Below are 10,930 nucleotides of genomic sequence, written 5' to 3' on the forward strand. Positions count from 1 at the left end.
CTGATACCAATTGATGAGATTAAAACAACCTTTAATCTATGAAGATCGATTAGATCTTGAACAAGTATGTAAATATAAAACTGTATGAACGCAATAAAAAGAACAACACAAGATGGAATCAAACGTGTCGAATGATTTAAACAAAATCCTCAGAAGAGCTCGATTAAGAACATCAACTGTAGAGGATTGATAGGTTACAAGAATGATTAAAGAAACCTGCTTTGCTCTAGATGAATCGCTATATCGTAAATCTCTAAAATCGTTAACCTAATATGCATGCAAACATTAACTTATATACAATACATAAAAGGCTCTCGGTTGGACAGGCCCAAACTGGAGTGTACATGGCTAAACTATCGAGCCCAAAAGACGCAACATCAAAATAGACTTCAGCCCAACAAGTGGCGTTGGGTGTTTGGTCATTAAGGTGATTCTAGGAGTCAAGGTGAATTTATCTCTACTTAGTAGATGGTTGAGGTTTTCTAAGAGATTTTAGCAATCTCTAGAGGAATGTTGGAAGCTTTTTGGCTCCCTTTTTATGCCATTTGCTCCTTGATATTAAATCTTTGCTGGGGCTAAGGAAGGGCGTGGTATTTTTTACGCTAGAACTTAGTCTATTGGTTGATAGGGATTTCGTCATTAGCGACTGTACAAGTTCTGTTATTCGATTGCACAAGAAAAAAGTCTATTTGCAGAGCTCGAGGTTTGTAAGGTGAGAATCAAGCCTATCCGTGTCAGCTGATGACGTCGGACTCCTTGTTGTTACATCGATTTGAGGAGTATTGGTTGTTAGGAATGACAGGTGTTTTATATTCAAGCTACTATCATTACTTGTTTTGTTTTCATTGTTACCATAGGGTCTATCTCGTTTCTACTTCTTAGGAGTTCTAGTGTTCGTGTTCTTATCATTACTAGTTTTTTTTCGTTGTTACCATTAGATCCATCTCGTTTCTGCTTGTTATGTGTTCTAGTGTTCGGTTCTTATCGTTACTAGTTTCGTTTTCGTTTTCACCATTGGGTCTATCTCGTTTCTACTTGTTAGGTGTTCTAGTGTTCGTGTTCTTATCGTTGCTAGTTTCATTTTCGTTGTTACCATTGGGTCTATCTCGTTTCTGCGTGTTAGGAGTTCTAGTGTTCGTGTTCTTATCGTTACCAGTTTTGTTTTTGTTGTTACCAACGGTTCTATCTCGTTTCTACTTGTTAGGTGCTCTAGTGTTCGTATTCTTATCGTTGCTAGTTTCGTTTTCGTTGTTACCATTGGGTCTATCTCGTTTTTACTTGTTAGGTGTTTTAGTGTTCGTGTTCTTAACATTGCTAGTTTCGTTTTCGTTGTTACCATTGGATCTCTCTTGTTTCTTCTTGTTAGGTGTTCTTGGTGACACGAGGGTGCTTTTTATAAGTCAAGGGAATTCGTACTCCGACTTCTGCCAAGTCCTTCCACTATAGATGAATGTGGCCTAACCGCACATACATAGGATTGTAAAAAGGTAATTCACTTGGGGTTCTATCCTAATCAACATTTAGTCCAGGGACAGGAAAATGATGCGGAATCGCACGTTCTTAGTTTATGGAATCCTAACTAATACGATACCATTGTTCATATGGAACTATTCATGTAGGTGTTAAGTTGTAAAAGTCGAATAGTGTCTTGTAATGATTCGCATTTTGTATGTATTTTACTAAGTCAATTTTAAATGCGAAGTGTAGCATGCGAAGTTTCAATGTATTAGACTTAGTATACTTTTTGTAAGTTCCCTATAAATAGGGACGTAGGCTTGAAGTAGAAAGCATAGATCGAAACACAAAAATTATCTTCAGCCTATTCAGTAATCAGTCTTAATAAAATGAGATCTGATTAATATTTACTTCGTGTGTTCATCATATTTCATCATTCAAATCTCTTGTTTTACATCTTAATTCTCGATAACAATTCTCATCAATTGGTATCAGAACAGGATTCAAACTGCTTAGATCTGATTTTCGTATAAGAATCAATTGCTTTTTGAGTTACAAATTTGACTCAAAATTTTCCGCGCAATTTTGGTTTTGAAAATCACTTTTGATCTTCAGATTTGAATTGATTCTGCATTTGAATTGTTAAATTGAGTATTCGATTAGCGATTTTTAATCAATTCACTTGCTTAATTTCTGAAATTCATCAAATTCTCAAGTTTTCTGAAATTTTTGTTTGTTCATCAATGGCGAACTTCAACATGAACACAATGACTTCTTTCTCTCATTTGCTTGGTTCTTCAACCAAAATTCCGATGTTGATTCTAGAATACTATGATCAGTGGGGTGATAAAATGGAAGATTACTTAAATGGAATTGATGAAGAACTTTGGAATTGTATCGATGGAACAGTTCAAGCTCCTGCAAATGTTCAACAAATTGGTTCATCCACTGGATCTCCTGATGTTGAAGATCAACGAAAACGTCTGAAGGATAACGAAAAGAGATGCATGAGGGAACTAAGAGGTGCTCTTCCTCCTGTGGTTTACAATTACATTCGTAGTTGTAAAACAACAAAAGACATCTGGAATACTCTAAAAGAGAAGTATCAAGGTAGCGAAAAGACGAAGATCAATTCTGTGAAGCAATGTCTGATTGAACTGAAGGAATTCAGACAGAAGGATGCAGAAACTCTCGAAAGTTATTATGATCGTCTGAATGAGCTTGTGTTTCATTGCAATAGGTACGGTATCACTAGATCTATCATAAAATTCAATTTAACTTTCATAATGGGACTTCGCAAGGAGTGGCGAAGTGTAAGCATGATGATTAAGAATCAACAAAGTTTTGATTCAACAAAATTGAATGATCTCTACAATCAACTGAAAACACATGAATCAGAGGTCTCTGAAATGTATGAAGAATCAAAACTCGTTATTGGTGGTCCTCTGGCTCTAGTTTCAAAGGTATCTGAAAATGATGAAAAAGATGGATCAGATGATGAAGGATTTTTGATGAATTCCGATGATGAAGTTGTGGCATTCTATTCAAACAACAGAGTTAAAAAGTTTTTCAAAAAGCCTTTTAATCCAAAAGGGAAGATGAATGATGTGAAGAATGTTACCACAAGGACTGGAGGAGATGAGAGGAAGAAGATGGAGAAAGTTGAGGAAAAACCGAAAAATGCGAATGAAGAGAAAAAATTGAAAGGTGATTCAGGAATCTATTGTCATTATTGCAATGGTGCGAACCATTTCGCAGCTGACTGCATGTTGCGAAAGAGAGAAGAGAAGAAAGAAAAAGTCAAAGATGAGGCATATTATTCAGAGAAGATTGAAGAATTGCGTGCAAAGACCAAAGGAGTGTCATTGGTTGCGAAAGGAGAAACAACTGAAGAAGAGAGTGGAACTTATCAGATCTGGTCTTCAGGATCTGATGATGAAGAAATGAGGCATCCCACACATGGAGCAATGTTCGCAAGTTTTGAGGAATGCGAAGGGAACATTTCAGGAAAATGCTTTGTGTCAAAATCCACTGACAAATCACCCATGACAACCAAGGTACGTACAATTCTTGAATCTTTTAATATTCCTTTATCTTCTTATGATGCTGAAATTGTTTCATTTGATGATACTGTGGCTTATTTTGATTCTGTTATTGTGTCTGCTAGTAATGAAGCTAAGAAATTAAATGTGCAACTTAGTGAGACACGAAGAGAGTTAGAAATAAAGAGGAGCAGAGTTGAAAATTTAGAATTGCAAATCAAAAATATAGACAGTGATAGGAATAATCTTACTAATGATGTTAGGTTATTACTAGCATAGAGAAACATCTATTGTAATTCTGCAAAACGCTTATATGCAAAATTAACAGCTTTACATCACTCTTCTGAAATTAGCAAAGAACAACATAGAAAACTTTTACCTTTTCTTGAGTATGAACGTGAAAAAGTTGATGTTGTTTCTTATGATTGCGAAAGCACAATTGCTCAAATTGACAAAATACCTGATGATAGATATGCATATGGTATTGTCAAAATTGATGAATTTCTGAATGCTGATGAATTGGTTAACATTGTCAATGAAAGTTTGACAAAGAGTGAACAAGTGAAAATCATAAAGAAAACTGAAAATTCAAAGCTTGTTTCTCAATTGAATTATGCTGATATTGATGAAAATTTTGATAATGTGAGTGAAATCAGTGAGATAGAAGAGGAAGAAGAGATTGATTGTTCTCAATTGTCATTCACTAATATCACATCTAAGATCAAAGGTAAAGAAATAATAGTTGATTCAATAGTAGAGGATGAAATTGATAAACCTTCAACTTCGCAACATTGTATGTTTGATAATGTGGAAGTTGAAAGCTGGAAATCTGATGACACAGATGTAAACAAACAAGAAAAGAAAGCTTCAACTGAAACACCTCAAAGGATTGTTGTTGATCAAGTGTTTGAAGATACAAAAGAATTTGATAAAATTTTAAATGATAAAGGCGCACATTATTTGGAAACCAACACTGTGGTATATCCAAATTTTGTATGTACTGATAACAAAATTTTCCCAAATCAAATTTTTGTCACTACAGGAAATGCTGAGAAAGTTCATCCTGATTTTAATAAAATGATTGAAAAAGATAATCAAAAGTCCACAACTGAAGGTTTTTTCGCAAATCAAAGCACAGAAGAAAACAATTTAACCAAAAATCCTTATGTGTTTCAAAAACAAAAATCAACACAAAAATGGGTGGTTAAAGGTGAAAACTCAAACAAAGTTTTTGGAAAAGATGAAAAATCAAAGGTTGAAGTAAAATTAAATTCTCATGAATTCAAATTGATGGTTGGAAATTTTTCAACAGAAAATAATGTCTCAAAAAGAAAAGCAAGAAAAACAATATTCTGGCAAGTTGTGTCAAATGAAAAATCAAAAGATGAAAAAGAGCAAAATACAAAAACATCAACAAGTTTTCATAAACCAATAAACTCTGTTGACAAGATTCCATATGTTCGAAAATATGACAACAAACGAAAATTTGAGAATTCGCAAAAATTTGCAAATAATCAAAAGTTTCACAATGTTGGCAAATTCACGAATACTTCATCAACTTTGAAGAACTCAACTCAAATCAAAAAGAAATTTTCACCAAAACAACCAAATTTTCCAAATCCTTCAATATCAAAACCAAACAAAGTTTCATATACAAAAGGAAAATCTGATGTAAGAACGTTCAATCATTGGTTTGAAGGAAAAGCAAAGAAATATCAAAATGGAAAATTTTCAGAAGAACAAATCAAAAGTGCATTTGAAAAGTATACAAATAATTCTTCAACTGAGAGTACATCATCTAATAATTCGCAAATTCCAGTTCAAAAATGGAAACCAATTATCAAAAATGCGAATGTTGTGAAGGATAAGATTACAATTAATGGAAATCCAAAGTTATTGAATGATTATATTTCAAAATCTAGAACTGATGATGTTGATATTATTGATTCAGTTACAAACAAAGTGAAAACATGGTTCTTAAATTCCAAAAATTTGTTTCATTCTACTAATGATGGACCCAAAAAGTCTTGGGTTCCTAAATTTTTTCAATAAATGCAGGTGATATGTGACGAGCAATATGACATGAAATGGTACATTGATAGTGGTTGCTCTCGTCACATGACTGGAAGGAAAGAAAATTTGCGAGATTACAGAAGCTTGGAAAATGTTGGAGTTGTCAAGTTTGGAAATAATCACAAGTGTCAAGTGAAAGGATATGGGAAAGTCACAAATGGAAACTTCACAGTCAACAGAGTGGCATATGTTGAAGGACTTCAACATAATTTGATAAGTGTATCACAACTTGTTGTGGGTACTGGAAATCAAGTTATATTCAATGAAGAAGGTAGTGTCATTTCAAATGTCAAGACAAATGAAATACTCCTCAAATCCAAAAGATATGGTGATATGTTTACACTGGACATCAAACCGATTGTGGGAAAACCAGCTGTGTGTTTACTATCAAAAGCATCAAACGATCTTAGTTGGCTTTGGCATAGAAGATTGTCACACTTGAACTTTCGAAATATAAATAAACTAGTAACTGAAGATTTAGTTCGAGGATTGCCAGTACTAAAATTTGATAATGATACTTTGTGTGCAGCTTGCGAACAAGGAAAACAACATCGAAAGGGTCATCCGATTGTGATAGATTCAAAAATAGTAGAGCCATTAGAACTTCTTCACATTGATCTATGTGGACCATCAACTGTTGCAACAATAAACAAAAAGCGGTATATTTTAGTTGTTGTAGATGATTTCTCTAGATTCACGTGGGTGTTTTTTCTCAGGTTGAAATCTGAAGTTGCTCAGACGATGATTGATTTTATCAAAAAGATTGAAGTTAGTCTGAAGAAGAATGTGCGAAAAATTAAAAGTGATAATGGTTCTGAGTTTAAAAATCAAACTCTTGACAATTTTCTCACAAGCAAAGGCATTTCGCATAATTTCTCATCACCATATACACCACAACAAAATGGTGTAGTTGAAAGAAGAAATCGATCTCTATGCGAAGCTGCCAGAACAATGTTGACATATGCGAATCTACCTCAATAACTTTGGGCAGAAGCTGTGTCCACAACATGTTTTACTCAAAATCGATCATTCATTCATCGAAGATTTAATGTTACTCCATATGAAATAATCAATAATCGGAAACCTAATGTAAAATTTTTCCATGTTTTTGGTTGCAGGTGCTTTATCATGAATCTAAAAGATAATTTGTCCAAGTTTCAAGCTAAAGCTGATGAAGGCATCTTTTTAGGATATTCACAAAATTCAGTTGCATACAGAGTGCTCAACAAACGAACAAGAAAAATTGAAGAACCGTTCAATTTAACATTTGATGATTACTATCTTAAACAGATTGATAGTAAATTTGAGAATAAATCAATACTTGTAGATTCTCATAATCCAATTGATAATTCTGAAATCAATGATTTTGATTATGACTTGATTTTTGGGATTCCTGACAGGGCCACTAATGCAGAACGTAATGCTCCTGATAATCAAACATCAGAATCTTCAAAACATACTGATGAATCAACAATAACTTGTGAAAGCACATCAAATATTCACAAGGAACAAGAACATCCAGTTGAGGGGGATCCTTCGCAAAATCAACAAGAATATCCAGTTGAGGGGGAGCCTTCGCAAACTCAACAAGAACATCAAGTTGAGGGGGAGAATTTACAAAATCGACAAGAATATCAAGATATAGATCATGTTGAGGGGGAGCATGATGAAACAGAGACAATTAATCTTGATAATAATGACGAATTTCATGAAGTTAATGATAATTTTTCTGTTGCAGGATCTGAAAATGAAGATATGTTTGAAGATGCACCATTAGAATTTGATCCTAATTATCCACCACTCGAGAAATGGACAAGAAATCATCCAAAAGAACAGGTAATTGGAAATCTACAAGAAGGTGTGTTGACTAGAGCTCAACTTCGTGCAAAAAATGAGGTACTGAATGCGAACCAAGAACTTTGCATGTTTAATGTTTTTATTTCGAAAATAGAACCAAAAACTGTCAAGAATGCTATGGAACATTCAGATTGGGTTGTTGCTATGCAATCTGAATTGGCAGAATTTGAACGAAACAAGGTTTGGAGATTAGTTTCTAAACCCTCTGATGTTTCAATTGTTGGTTTAAAATGGATTTTTAAAAACAAAACCGACAAAGATGGTAATATTATTCGAAATAAAGCAAGATTAGTGGTAAAAGGTTATTCGCAACAAGAAGGTATTAACTATGAATAAACATTTGCACCTGTTGCAAGACTTGAAGCAGTTCGTATATTTTTAGCCTATGCAGCTCACAAAGATTTTGATGTTTATCAAATGGATGTTAAATGTGCATTCTTAAATGGAAAACTCGAAGAAATAGTGTATGTTGAACAACCACCGGGATTTGTAAACAGTGAGTTTCCTGATCATGCATATGTCCTTGACAAAGCTGTATATGGGTTAAAACAAGCACCAAGGGCCTGGTACGCAACACTTACAAATTTCTTGAAACAATCTAAATTTAAACAAGGATCAGTTGACCCCACATTATTTCGCAAGAAAGTTGGGTGTCATCTAATGCTTGTTCAAATTTATGTTGATGATATTATCTTTGGTTCAACTGATCCAGCATTGTCAATTGAATTTGAAAATTTAATGAAAAGTCAGTTTGAAATGAGCATGATGGGAAAAATTAATAATTTTCTTGGTTTAAATATAAGGCAGAACACAGAAGGAATCTTAATCAATCAAGAAAAATATACGAAGAACTTGCTTGAAAAGTTTGGAATGCTTAATAGCACAAAGCTCAGAGTACCTATGGCAGTAGGAACAAGACTAACTCCTTCGTTAGATGCTCCTGCTGTTGATCTGACACTGTATCGTAGCATGATAGGGTCTTTATTGTACTTAACTGCAAGTAGACCTGATATTATGTTTTCAGTTTGTTGTTGTGCTAGATTTCAAGCCAATCCAAGAGAGCCTCATTTGACTGCAGTGAAAAATATTTTTCGATATCTCAAGCGTACTGTTTCTTTAGGACTATGGTATCCTGCGAAAACAGGATTCTTCATTCAAGCTTTTTCAGACTCAGATCTAGGAGGATGTACTTTGGACAGAAAAAGTACAACTGGTGGATGCCAACTTTTGGATGGAAAGTTAGTGAGTTGGCAATCAAAGAAACAAACTTGTGTGGCTATATCAATCGCTGAGGCTGAATACATATCTACAGTTGCTTGTACTTCGCAAATTATCTGGATTCAGAGTCAACTTCGTGATTATGCAATCAACATGAAAAAGATTCCTTTGTATTGTGATTCGCAAAGTGCAATTCGCATCTGTCACAATCCAGTACAACACTCAAAGACAAAACACATTGCTCTTCGATATTATTTTATTAAAGATCATGTGGAAGATGGAAATATTGAAATTCATTTTGTCAAAACAACTGAACAACTTGCTGATATTTTTACAAAACCTCTTGATGAAAAATCCTTTGTTCGAATTTTAGCAGGTTTGGGGATGACTAATGCGAATTCAATTTTGTCAATACAAGAGTAAAAGCTTTGTTCAACAGTCAAGAGTCGAAATCATTCAGAGGTTACTGTTCATTAAGAACGCTTCGCATGACTTCGCAACCATAGTTTTTCGCATCTGGTTCCCAAATACTATGGTAAGGTTTACGCTTCATGTTTTCGTTATGAAAAATTGAAAATCCAAAAAGATTTTATTTTTTGAAACTTTAAAAATCCAAAAAGATTTTTTTTGTTCTTTAAATTTGAAAAATTAAAAATACAAAAAGAGTTTATTTGTTTTGTTTTTACGTTTCTTGAAAAATTTCAAAATCACAAAAATATTTTTTGTTCGTTAAACTGGGTGTTGAGCATTTGATACAGGGATACAATGCGAAGAGGTCATACATTTATGTTTCTATGGGTAGGTATTAATTTTTTTTTAAAACTAGTTAGGCTGTCCCTAGAAGCATGCTGATGTATGTAGACCTCAAGCCTCAAATGATTCTATGTGTGAAAAACGAAAGCCTTGATGAAATTTTCTCATGAAAATTTCTACCCAACAAGGCTTGTATTCGCATAAATCAACAAGAGCTACCTTACTCTTCTCATATGAGTTACGAGTTTTTTGTTTTGTCCATATCATAACAAAGGTACAATTTGATTCTTAACCAATCTTTTTAAACCAAAATGTTCTTCAAATCCAAAAAAAAATTTTGAAAAAGATTTGTCCTTGAGGTCTTTGATAAAACCAATCAAAACCTAGACAAATCAAAACTCTGTGTTTAAGATCTAACATCATGAGACCGTGATGGAAGTGAAACCCAAAAATCATACATCTTTAAGGAATTGACGGGGAACTTTGTTCCAGATTTTTACGAAACCTTTGTTTCAGTATCAAAAATTTCGAAACTTCAAATCATAGTCAATTCGCATGCGCGGTCTTGATCAAATATTTACAACCAAGAATATTTGTTACCCAACAAGATCCAAACCAAATTTTTCTTGAATATGATTTCAGTGTATGTTTCATTCGCAAATTCTTGTCATGATAAATATTTTCACAAAGCCCACTTGTCACTGACTACACTGGTCAAACAAGTAATTTCATTTACAATTTCTCACCTTATGTTAAGGCTGATATGTAATGAAATTTCAAACCAACCCAAAATAACCTTTAAAAGAAGCCCTTCGAAACTTCTTTACAAGTATTCGATTGTAATTCACGGGAAAATACAAAAGCTGTTGATTATCTTTCTTGATAATTCACGAAGCAACCTTTGCCTGGGGTTTTACTGAATTCATGTCAAATTAAATTTTTGACATCACTACATTCCAAAAATTTCTTGTTTCTTATCTTATTTCATTGGCACAATGCACACACGAAATCCTTGAGGTTCTGAGTAAAACCAACTCAGACTGATGATTTCGCAAGTCTGGCATATGACTTCGCTTTAAATCCCAAAAGTGAAAGAGCCTTGCTTCCATGCGAAGGGTTTTATCGGTTCGTATTCTATAACGGTTACTTGACAGGCTGTCTACTAAAACTGGTTGGTATTCTATCCGCTTTTCAAGGAGATGTGACAGTTACTTTTTACTGCATAATGATCTTTTACATCAATGATCCGAGATTCAAGGTGCCACATCGGATTACATTAAATGCATCCCGCTTTAATTTCAAATCAAAGTTTGAGTAACCTATAAAAGGGGCATGAAGAACACTGTGTACGGTTACGCAAACAAGAATACTCACAAACCCTCAAAGCATTCATCTTGATTCTCGACTTCAAATCTCTTTCAAACCCTACAATGGCAGTCACAAACTCCAACACTAATGAGGTCCTTTCTCAATCCCTCATGAAGATTCAAAGCACAAACTATCAGGTTGATCCCAAGGTATCCGCTTACCCA

The sequence above is a fragment of the Lactuca sativa genome, chromosome 2 (genome assembly GCF_002870075.4).
Source record: "Lactuca sativa cultivar Salinas chromosome 2, Lsat_Salinas_v11, whole genome shotgun sequence".
Classification (NCBI taxonomy): domain Eukaryota; kingdom Viridiplantae; phylum Streptophyta; class Magnoliopsida; order Asterales; family Asteraceae; genus Lactuca; species Lactuca sativa.